Raw genomic sequence first — 11,826 nt, forward strand, 5'->3', positions numbered from 1 at the left:
CCGACAAATACCTTCTGTGAAAAGTGGGTGAAATGCAGAGGTCAGGGGAGGTGTTTAAGTCTGGTTACAATGCATGGTCATGTTTCTTCCTCTGTTTACCTTGCAGTCACTTCCTCAGGTTAAATACAGTCAGATAAAGAGTCACCTGCTCAGCTTCCTTTCTCAATCTTTTTCTATACTCGTTTAAAAATACTGCTCCCTTCTTCACTATTCCCGCAGCCACCTCACCTACACCTCCGGTCTGCAATTGTCATTTTGAAAACTGCTGGATCCTCGTGTGTGTTAAACTTCTGAGGTGGAGACTAGACAGAAGAGTAGGGTTTAGTTTCGTTCAGTGGGACGGGAGTTTGTCTTTGTTGTTTGTGTGGGGCTGTGGTGCTCCTGGGGAGAGGGAGGTTGGTCGAAACTGCACAAGAGTGAAACAAAGGACTTTTGTGCTTAGTAAACATGCCAGTCACAGTTTCCTGAGGTTGCTCTGCTACCCGTCCCTATGCCTTACTTTGTTTTGGGGGGATGAGGTGAGGTGAAGGAGGAGGGCTTCCTCGTACTCGAGTCACGACACATCCAGAAAGGGAACAAATTATTTGTAAATACCATGCACTGCTTCTTGAGGTCAGTATCAGACTTGACAGAGTGCCTTGGCTCAGTAGGGACTGCAGTAACTGAGAGAAGGAGCAGTCTGGATTTACCAAGTGGTTGTGAAAGAACCCTTCATCGAGGAAGATCACAATGTGAGGTGTGTCTCAAATACACAGGGTTCCAGGCAACAGCAAGGGCACTGGTGGAGTGGCAGTGGTGGGAGAGGACAGCAGATACATGCTTCACGGAGCCACTGGCATTCCCACGGGGAAGCACCTCAGCAATCCCCCTAATCTGTTGCAGCACGATTTGCTGGCCTGTTGTGATTCTGCATGTCCCTTTGAGCACTGAGATCTACAGCTATGATGGCAGTCTGAGTCTGCGTGGCAGCAGCCATGGATCTGATGGCCTCTGTCTGAGCTTCCACTGCAACACTGAAATAGAAACATGCAAATACTGCAAATTTTCAGAGTGGGAGGAGGCCATTCAGCCCATCGTGTCTGTAGCAGTACAAAAAGAGCTCTCCAGGGCAGTGCCAGTATCTGAGCTGGTGGCTGTGAGTGTGAGGTTAATTGACGGTGCCTCCTCCTCACTGTGGTGGGGTTGTTCTTCCTCTTACTCATGGATCTTCAGTTGCTGAGCAGATATCAGTTCCTGACTATCTGAAAGCACAAAAGCATAAGGGGAGGCTTGGGGTGAGGGAAGGAGCGATGGGGAGGAAAGCAGGAGTTCCACGGTCACCCCATCTGCAGTTTTCATTTAAGGGCACCTTTCAAGGATGAGGGTGAGGAGTGAGTGGGGAAGATGTATAAGGCAGCAACTTATCATCATCCACGATTGGCCTCGGCAGCACTGGGTGTCACTGGCTCTGTGACTTCTATCCCAGTTAGTCATTGCAGCTTCTACTCGAGGAAGCTGAGGGGATACAGGTGTGCCGCTCCTCTGGTTTACCTGCTTGTTGTGGGCCATCTTCTCCTGCAAGTGGAAGGACTGAATGTCAGTGGCTGCATGTCAGTGTGGTTGGGTGGTGTGCTTACCATAGTTGAATAGCTGTAGGTTTGCGGAGGTGTGTAGAGGTGTATGTGCCGCTGTCATGATTGGAGTGTGTGTGTGGGTGACGTGCAGTATAAGGATGTTAGGAGTGAGTCACTCATTCCCTTTCCCAGTCTGGAAAAATTCCTGCCCCTCAGTGGAAATATGGCCTCTTTCCTGGCCTCCACCTGTCTGACCAGTGCCTCCAGGGCAGCGTTAGTGAAGCGGGGAGCTCTTTCCCTGGTGTGGTGTGACATCCTCTTTGACCCTCAGTGATCCACACTGATTATCCAAAAGCCTGCAGTGTATTCCTGCAACTTCCCTGTTATAGGGAATGTGACTTTAAAAACGGAAGACTGTCTGGAGCACGGGCTTTGTTCATAAAAAACAAGACAATTCAATTCCTAAACCAGAGAATTGACAGACCACATAGGAGGCCTCATAGTCTAGACAGTGTATTACACAGAAGGGTTTATAAACACAGAGAGCTGATGCACTATGAGAGAGCTCACAGTGTTGGATATAGTGAAATGGTGAGGGGGTGATAGACCAGGAGACACAGTAAAAAACAATGAGATGTTTAAAAGCTCAGAGAGAAATTATTGAAATAAAAATTTGAATAAAAAGTTGGTCTCAGACCATGAAACTACCGGATTGTGTACAAACCCGTCAGGTTTACTAATGTCCTATGGGGAAGGAAATCTGCTGTCCTTATGCTGTCTGGCCTACAAGTGACTCCAGACCCACAGCAATGTGGATGCTTCTTAACTGTGCTCTGAAATAGCCAAGCACGCTGCTCAGCTGTGTCAAACTGCAACAGAAAAGATGAATAAGAATCGAAGCAGACAGTTCACCCAGCTTCAACTTAGGCACAGTTCACCATCACCTTCACAAAGGACAATTAGAGATGGTCAATAAATGCTGGCGAATCCCAGGAAGCAATAAAAAATACAAAAACACCCCACCCTTCCCAGTCAACCCTGCAAAGTCCTGCTCACTAACATCTGGGGACCATCACTAAACCAGATTATCTTGCCATTATCATATTGAGTATGAAGGACCTTGCAGTGTGTAAGCCGCATGCCACATTTGTTACATCATAAAAGTGACTACACTTTAAAAATACTTCATTGATTGTAAGTTGCTTTGGGAAATCCAGTGGATGTGAAAAACTGTATATCAGTGCGAGTCTTTCTTTTTTTTCTCTCTAGCATTACTAGGATATGAAAATCTGGCTCAATGAGGAGTGTAGGGCAGCATGCCAGAAGCAGCAACAGGAATACCTAAAAATGAGGTGCCAGCCTCATAAAGATGCAGCACAGGACTACATACATACTGAACAGTGGAAGCAGCATCCTATAGACAGAGTTAAGCGATCCCACAACGAACAGATCATCAAAGCTATGCCATCCTGCCACATTCAGTCGTGAATGGTGGTGGACAATTAAACAACTAACCAGAGGTGGAGGCTCCACAAATATCCCCAGGAGCCCACCACATCAGTGCAAAAGTCAAGGCTGAAACACTTGCAACCATCTTCAGCCAGATGTGCCGAGTGGATGATCCAATTCAGCTCCTCCCGAGGTCTCAACCATCATAGATGCCAGTCTTTAGGTATCAAGAAACGGCTGAAGGCACTGGATTTCGCAAAACCTATGGGTCCGAACAGCATTCCAGCAATAGTACTGAAGACTTGTGCTCCAGAACAAGCTGCGCCCCTAGCCAAGTTGTTCCAGTACGGCTACAACACTGGCATCTACCCAACAATGTGGAAAATTGCTCAGGTATGTCCTGTCCACAAAAAGCAGGACAAATCCAATCTGGCTAATTACTGTCCTATCAGTCTACCCTCCATCGTCACACGGCACTTAAACAGCAACAATCCGCTCACTGATTCTCAGTTCTGATGAAAGGTCACAGACCTGAAACATCAACTCTACTTTTCTCACCACAGACGCTGCCTGACCTGCTGGGTATTTCCAGCATTTTCTGTTTTTATTGTCACTGATTCTCAGTTTTGATTCCACCAAGGAAACTCAGCCCCAGACCTCATTACAGCCTTACTCTAAGCAAAAGAGTTAAATTCTAGAAGTGAGGTAAGAGTGACTGCCCTTGATATCAAGATAGCATTTGTCCAATTTGTACTTTTTGTTTAGTTTGGTGATACAGCACTGAAACAGGCCCTTCGGCCCACCGAGTCTGTGCCGACCATCAACCACCCATTTATACTAATCCTACACTAATCCCATATTCCTACCACATCCCCACCTGTCCCTACATTTCCCTACCACCTACCTATACTAGGGGCAATTTATAATGGCCAATTTACCTACCAACCTGCAAGTCTTTTGGCTGTGGGAGAAAACCGGAGCACCTGAAGGAAACCCACACAGACACAGGGAGAACTTGCAAACTCCACACAGGCAGTACCCAGAATTGAACCCGGGTCGCTGGAGCTGTGAGGCTGCGGTGCTAACCACTGCACCGCTGTGCCGCCCATTCTTCTGTAACCTTTATCCTTGACTGCTGATTTACTCTTAGATTTGTATTCACTGTCCCTTCCTGTCACCATCTGTTTCTCTTTTCTCATATTAATACCTTTCTCTCTTGGCTTGTCTCTACTCTTTGATTTACCATATCTTCCCAAATTTGATTCCTTGCCCCCACTATTCAGTTTAAAACCATCTCTACTTCCCTGGTTATGCAGCTCGCTAGAACACCGGCCCCAGCACGGTTCAGGTGTGGACCGTCCCAATGGTACAGACACCACTTTCCCCAGTACTGGTGCCAGTGCCCCACGAACTGGAACCCACTCCTATCACACCAGTCTTTGAGCCACACATTCATTTCTCTAATCTTATTTGCCCTATGCCAATTTGCATGTGGCTCAGATAATAACCTTTGAGGTTCTGCTTCTTAATTTGGTGCTCGCTCCTCATACTGACTCTTTCCTTGTCCTGCCTATGTCATTGGTACCTACATGGACCATGACAACTGGATCCTCCCCCTCCCACTGTAAGTTCCTCTCCAGCCCTAAGCAGATGCCCTGAACCCTGGCACCAGGCAGGCAACACAGCTGTCTGGACTCTCGCTCTTTGCTGAAGAGAAGAGTGTCAATCCCCCTCACTATACTGTCCCCTACTACCACTGCATTCCTTTTTGCTCCCCCCACTTGAAAGACTTCCTGTACCATGTTGCCATGGTCAGGCTGCTCATCCACACTACAGCCCTCGCTCTTGTCCATACAAGCTGCAAGAACCTCAAACTTGTTGCTGAATTGCAAAGGCTGAGGCTCCTCGACTTCCACCTTCTCTCCCATTTACCTGCCTCACTCGCAGTCACACTCTCCCTGACCACTGACCAAAACAGAAGACCCTATCCTAAGGGGTGTGACTGCCTTCTGGAACAAAGTGTCCGGGTAACTATCCCCCTCGCTGATGCATTACAGTGTCTGCAGCTCAGCCTCCAGCTCAATGAATCTGAGCTGAAACTCCTCAAGCCGCAGACACTTACTACAACGTGGTTGCCATGGAGGGGTGAGGTGAGGTGTTGGTGATGACTTTTGAAATGAAGATAACCAGAGCCAGCGTCAACATCAAAGGCAGCAGGGGGTCCTGGACACAAAACAGCAATGTTAGCCTGAGCTGAGACATAGGCCCGATCCAGGGGAGTCCACCAGCTGAGCATGGGACCAAGGAATATAGGAAGGGGGCAGTGGAGGTAGAAGCAGAGACCTCTACTGCGATGAAGGTCTCTGAGCCTTCGGACCCCTCAGAATAAGAGAGGCGGCACAGTAGCGCAGTGGTTAGCACCGCAGCCTCACAGCTCCAGCGACCCGGGTTCAATTCTGGGTACTGCCTGTGTGGAGTTTGCAAGTTCTCCCTGTGTCTGTGTGGGTTTCCTCCGGGTGCTCCGGTTTCATCCCACATGCCAAAGACTTGCAGGTTGATAGATAAATTGGCCATTATAAATTGCCCCTAGTATAGGTAGGTGGGAGGGGAAATATAGGGACAGGTGGGGATGTGGTAGGAATATGGAATTAGTGTAGGATTAGTATAAACGGGTGGTTGATGGTCGGCACAGACTCGGTGGGCCAAAGGGCCTGTTTCAGTGCTGTATAACTAAACTGAAGAGGGCCTTGAGTTGCAGGGTAATCTCCGAGTGCGGGTTCTCAGGCTCCCCTGCCATGAGCATCATCAGGGCCTTGAACCGTAAGCCTCTGCCCCTGAGGACGGAGTGGGGAGAGAAGCCCCTGTTAAGTTGGCAACTCCCAATGAGGAGGGAGAAGGCCTACCTGTGATGCGGGAGGCTGTGCACCCCATGGGAGAAATCTCTTCTTTGGCCGATGGGTCGGGTGTCCTGGGTGGGAGAGAGACCTAGAGGGTCAACTCTTTAAGCAGCCCGATGCTGCCACCCAGGATGTACCCAACCCAGGGGACGATTTGCATAGGGCCCCAACTGCTGGACCTTTGAGTGCCGGCTGGGTGGGAGATGGCCTCCTCTCTCTGCCTCTAGTCACAGCTCCGGCTGGATTTCCAGTCGGGAACCACCATTCCCCTGGCTCACTCGCTGGCCCGGGGACAGAGACAGAGGTGAAGGCGGGGGATTCCTGAACCACTGGAGCCCATAGGCCCAGGGAGGACTCCTCCACCGTCAATCCTGGGGCCAGGACGTCCGCCCCTGGGTGTGCTGCCACTGGTGCTGACGACCTGGAGGAGAATGGGGTCTCGGTGTGGGGCAGGGAGGATGATATTGAATCCATCATCAGTGAGGTGGTGGACTTCCTTGTACCTCCTACTGAGTCTCCCCTCATCCCCACTGCAGAACACTGGGACTTTCTTGTGGCCTGCAGGGGTTGCCGTATCAACGCTCAGCTGGCCCTCGCCGGTGGTCAAATTTGAGGCTAATCATTCGGTCCATCCAAGTTACCCACAAGAAGGGGGCAAGAGCGTGGAAGTCAAACTGGTGGTAAGGCATCGCTTCAATGCGTTCCTCTCTGGGTTCCTGGAGGAGTGGAAGGCACGATGCACGTCCACTCCCTCCTCACAACAAGGTGTTGGTGACTGTTTTCAAAGTACTTTACACATGAAGTAGTGTCTGCTCTCTTGAGCTCTATTGATAGTGGCGAGTGCATCATCCTCGGGTTGCGGGGAGGGGGATCTTAACTGTACCCTCGAGGTGGGGGATCGCTCGGGTCCCCAGCACAGCCAAGCGTCAGTGGAGAAGTTGAGGGAACTAATCAGCTCCCTCGACTTGGTGGACGTCTGGCAGAATCTCCATCCCAAATCTAGCGCCTTCACCTGGAGGAAGAGAGTCCCGAATCGATCACCTCTACATTTCGCAGGTGTACGTCTCCTGTGTCTCGGCGGCCTCCATGTGGCTGGTGCCGTGCACGGACTACCACCTGGTGTGGACTGAGCTTATTCTGCTCCAACTTGAATGTGTACAGGCACCTTAACAACCGGCTGCTAGAGGATGAGCGATTCCAGGAATCGCTCCATTGATTTTGGGCCAACTGGAGAAGGAAGCAGGGGCTTCCTCTCCTTGAGGCTATGGTGGGATGTGGGCAAGACACACATCCGTGTCTTCTGTCAGGAGTACACGAAGGGATCGACCAAGAGGTGGGAAGCCGAGATCGGGCACCTGGAGAGGGTGGTACTTGACTTGGAGTTCCGTCTCAGTCATGCTGTCGCAGACCCAGCCCTGTGGCAGGCATACAAAGAGAAGAAGGGTGCGCTGAGGGACCAGCAGCTAGTAGGGTTCTAAGGAACGTACGGGAGGTTGCGAATCCAGATCCTGAAAGAATTGGACCATGTTTCACCCTTCTTCGACTGGCTGGAAAAATGGCTGGTGGTCTGTAAGCAACTCATTGAGCTGCTGGTCGACGATGGATCCTCCGTCATGGATCCAGAGGGAATGGGCCTCCTCGTCCGTACAGATTATGGCATGTTGTTCTTTCCGGGGCAGGAGGAAACACTGGGTCTCTGCCGTGGTCCTGAGTCTCCCGATTTAGGAAGGCAGCCAGTCACTGGTGTGTGTCCGCACCCAGGCTGCGACTTTCTGCCTTCGGACCCTGCAGAGATACCTGTACATCAAGCGACAGTTTTTTTCCGTCAGGGGTACTGCCTTCAAGGTGACATGCAGCTTCCAGCACGAACTTGAGCTGTGCCTCTCTGAGGGAGTTGCCTGTCTTTTATCGGGATCTTTTCGGCGTCTGGACCATGGTCGCCTCCAGTCAGGGTGCTCCGCTTCCAGCTGTCCAGGGGGCCAGCTCTGGGTACGGACCAACAGGTGGAGGAGTAGCTGAAGCCTCCAGGATGCCCCTCATATGAGTGTTGAGGAGGTTCGGGAATGTGGAGCGTTCCCAGCCAAGCTGACGCCCATTCGGACAGGACTGCTCTTCGGACCCAGGCCACAATACCCTCCTCGCGAACCGGTCCCACACAATCTGAGCTGCCTCTCAGAAATGCCATCCCTGCCACTGCAGACCGTGAAGTACACTCTCCACTTCCTCGCCCGCGTCTGTTGCCCGGACACGCCATAGCAGTCCGTGTTGCCATCTGGAGGCGAGGGTAAACCCCAATGGAAGTCCCTCTACGCGGGAGTCCTCCCTCTTTACATCGGGGAACTGGGGTGAAGAGAGCTGCACAAGGCAGTCCACTGCAATAGACTGTTAAGTAGATTCATGGACTTCCAGGCTGCGTGTAATTTCTGTAACCTGGATGAGTCCATGTTCCATGTATGTATGGAGTGTGTGAGGTTGCAGCCCTTCTTTGAGTATTTAAAAGGGTTGCTCCTCAAGTTTTGGCTGCACTTCAGCCCCACACTCCTGATCTTTGGGCACCCGGTGCGGAGGGGGGTGGGCCGGGAGGAGGATCTCCTCCTTGGTCTGCTCCGGGGCCTGGCTGAGGTGGCAATTCACAGGTCCCCAGGCAGCTGCCCTGATTACCTGCCTCTCTTCTGCGATTACACTCGTGCCCGGGTGTCCCTGGAGAAGCAGCATGCAATGTCTGCCGGTTTGCTTGAGATCTTCCGTGACCGGTGGGCGCCGCAGGGCCTGGAGTGCATCATCCATGCTGAAAATGGCATTTTAATTAGAGTTCTGTTTCATTTATCTGTTTTTAATAAAGTTATTTATTTAATATACAAATAAAGGGGGCCTGAGGAATAAAGGTCTCCTCGACATAAATAAAGAAACGGTGCCTGGGGTAGAGAGGACACCTTCAAAAAATGAAAAATGGGATTATGAACAGAGGAAAGCTCCATCAACAAAAAAAAACGGGTTAGAGACAGAATAAAGCTCCCTTTGCACTGTCCCCATCAAACACTCCCAACCCATAATGATCAGGGATCTGGAAGGTTAGTGACTAGGCACTGCAGTGATGTCATAAAGCAGCACCATTCAGCCCAGTTGGTCTCCTCCTTGTCCCTTTAAAGGTGGAGAGCTGGGACATCCCATCTCAAAACACATCCCACCCTGTTCATACTGAGAATCCCAGGGTGGAGAGCTGGGACGTCCCATCTCAAAACACATCCCACTCTGTTCATACTGAGAATCCCAGGGTGGAGAGCTGGGACATCCTGTCTCAAAACACATCCTACTCTGTTCATACTGAGAATCCCAGGGAGGAGAGCTGGGACATCCTGTCTCAAAACACATCCCACCCTGTTCATACTGAGAATCCCAGGGTGGAGAGCTGGGACATCCTGTCTCAAAAACATCCCACCCTGTTCATACTGAGAATCCCAAGGTGGAGAGCTGGGACATCCTGTCTCAAAACACATCCCATTCCGTTCATACTGAGAATCCCAGGGTGGAGAGCTGGGACATCCTGTCTCAAAACACATCCCACCCTGTTCATATTGAGAATCCCAGGGTGGAGAGCTGGGACATCCTGTCTCAAAACACATCCGACTCTGTTCATACTGAGAATCCCAGGGTGGAGAGCTGGGACATCCTGTCTCAAAACACATCCCACCCTGTTCATACTGAGAATCCCAGCGAGGAGAGCCGGGACGTCCCGTCTCAAAACACATCCCACCATGTTCATACTGAGAATCCCAGGGTGGAGAGCTGGGACATCCTGTCTCAAAACACATCCCACCCTGTTCATATTGAGAATCCCAGGGTGCAGAGCTGGGACATCCTGTCTCAAAACACATCCGACTCTGTTCATACTGAGAATCCCAGGGTGGAGAGCTGGGACATCCTGTCTCAAAACACATCCCACCCTGTTCATACTGAGAATCCCAGGGAGGAGAGCCGGGACGTCCCGTCTCAAAACACATCCCACCATGTTCATACTGAGAATCCCAGGGTGGAGAGCTGGGATATCCTGTCTCAAAACACATCCCACCCTCTTCATACTGTGAATCCCAGGGTGGAGAGCTGGGACATCCTGTCTCAAAACACATCCCACCGTGTTCATACTGAGAATCCCAGGGTGGAGAGCTGGGACATCCTGTCTCAAAACACATTCCACCTTGTTCATACTGAGAATCCCAGGGTGGAGAGCTGGGATATCCTGTCTCAAAACACATCCCACCCTCTTCATACTGTGAATCCCAGGGTGGAGAGCTGTGGCAACGTGTCTCAAAACACATCCCACCCTGTTCATACTGAGAATCCCAGGGTGGAGAGCTGGGATATCCTGTCTGAAAACACATCCCACCCTGTTCATACTGAGAATCCCAGGTTGGAGAGCTGGGACATCTTGTCTCAAAACACATCCCACACTGTTCATACTGAGAATCCCAGGGTGGAGAGCTGGGACATCCTGTCTCAAAACACATCCCACCCTGTTCATACTGAGAATCCCAGGGTGGAGAGCTGGGATATCCTGTCTGAAAACACATCCCACCCTCTTCATACTGAGAATCCCAGGTTGGAGAGCTGGGACATCTTGTCTCAAAACACATCCCACACTGTTCATACTGAGAATCCCAGGGTGGAGAGCTGGGACATCTTGTCTCAAAACACATCCCACACTGTTCATACTGAGAATCCCAGGGTGGAGAGCTGGGACATCTTGTCTCAAAACACATCCCACACTGTTCATACTGAGAATCCCAGGGTGGAGAGCTGGGACATCCTGTCTCAAAACACATCCCACCCTGTTCACACTGAGAATCCCAGGTTGGAGAGCTGGGACATCCTGTCTCAAAACACATCCCACCCTGTTCACACTGAGAATCCCAGGGTGGAGAGCTGGGACATCTTGTCTCAAAACACATCCCACACTGTTCATACTGAGAATCCCAGGGTGGAGAGCTGGGACATCCTGTCTCAAAACACATCCCACCCTGTTCACACTGAGAATCCCAGGTTGGAGAGCTGGGACATCCTGTCTCAAAACACATCCCACCCTGTTCACACTGAGAATCCCAGGGTGGAGAGCTGGGACATCCTGTCTCAAAACAGATCCCACCCTGTTCATACTGAGAATCACAGGGAGGAGAGCCGGGATGTCCCGTCTCAAAACACATCCCACCCTGTTCATACTGAGAATCCCAGGGTGGAGATCTGGGACATCCTGTCTCAAAACACATCCCACCTTGTTCATACTGAGAATCCCAGGGTGGAGAGCTGGGACATCTTGTCTCAAAACACATCCCACACTGTTCATACTGAGAATCCCAGGGTGGAGAGCCGGGACATCTTGTCTCAAAACACATCCCACACTGTTCATACTGATAATCCCAGGGTGGAGAGCTGGGACATCCTGTCTCAAAACACATCCCACCCTCTTCACACTGAGAATCCCAGGGTGGAGAGCTGGGACATCTTGTCTCAAAACACATCCCACACTGTTCATACTGAGAATCCCAGGGTGGAGAGCTGGGACATCCTGTCTCAAAACACATCCCACCCTGTTCACACTGAGAATCCCAGGTTGGAGAGCTGGGACATCCTGTCTCAAAACACATCCCACCCTGTTCACACTGAGAATCCCAGGGTGGAGAGCTGGGACATCTTGTCTCAAAACACATCCCACGCTGTTCATACTGAGAATCCCAGGGTGGAGAGTTGGGACATCCTGTCTCAAAACACATCCCACTCTGTTCATACTGAGAATCACAGGGAGGAGAGCCGGGATGTCCCGTCTCAAAATCATCCCACCCTGTTCATACTGAGAATCCCAGGGTGGAGAGCTGGGACATCCTGTCTCAAAACACATCCCACCTTGTTCATACTGAGAATCCCAGGGTGGAGAG

This window comes from Heterodontus francisci, chromosome 22, assembly GCF_036365525.1.
Source record: "Heterodontus francisci isolate sHetFra1 chromosome 22, sHetFra1.hap1, whole genome shotgun sequence".
Classification (NCBI taxonomy): Eukaryota; Metazoa; Chordata; class Chondrichthyes; order Heterodontiformes; family Heterodontidae; genus Heterodontus; species Heterodontus francisci.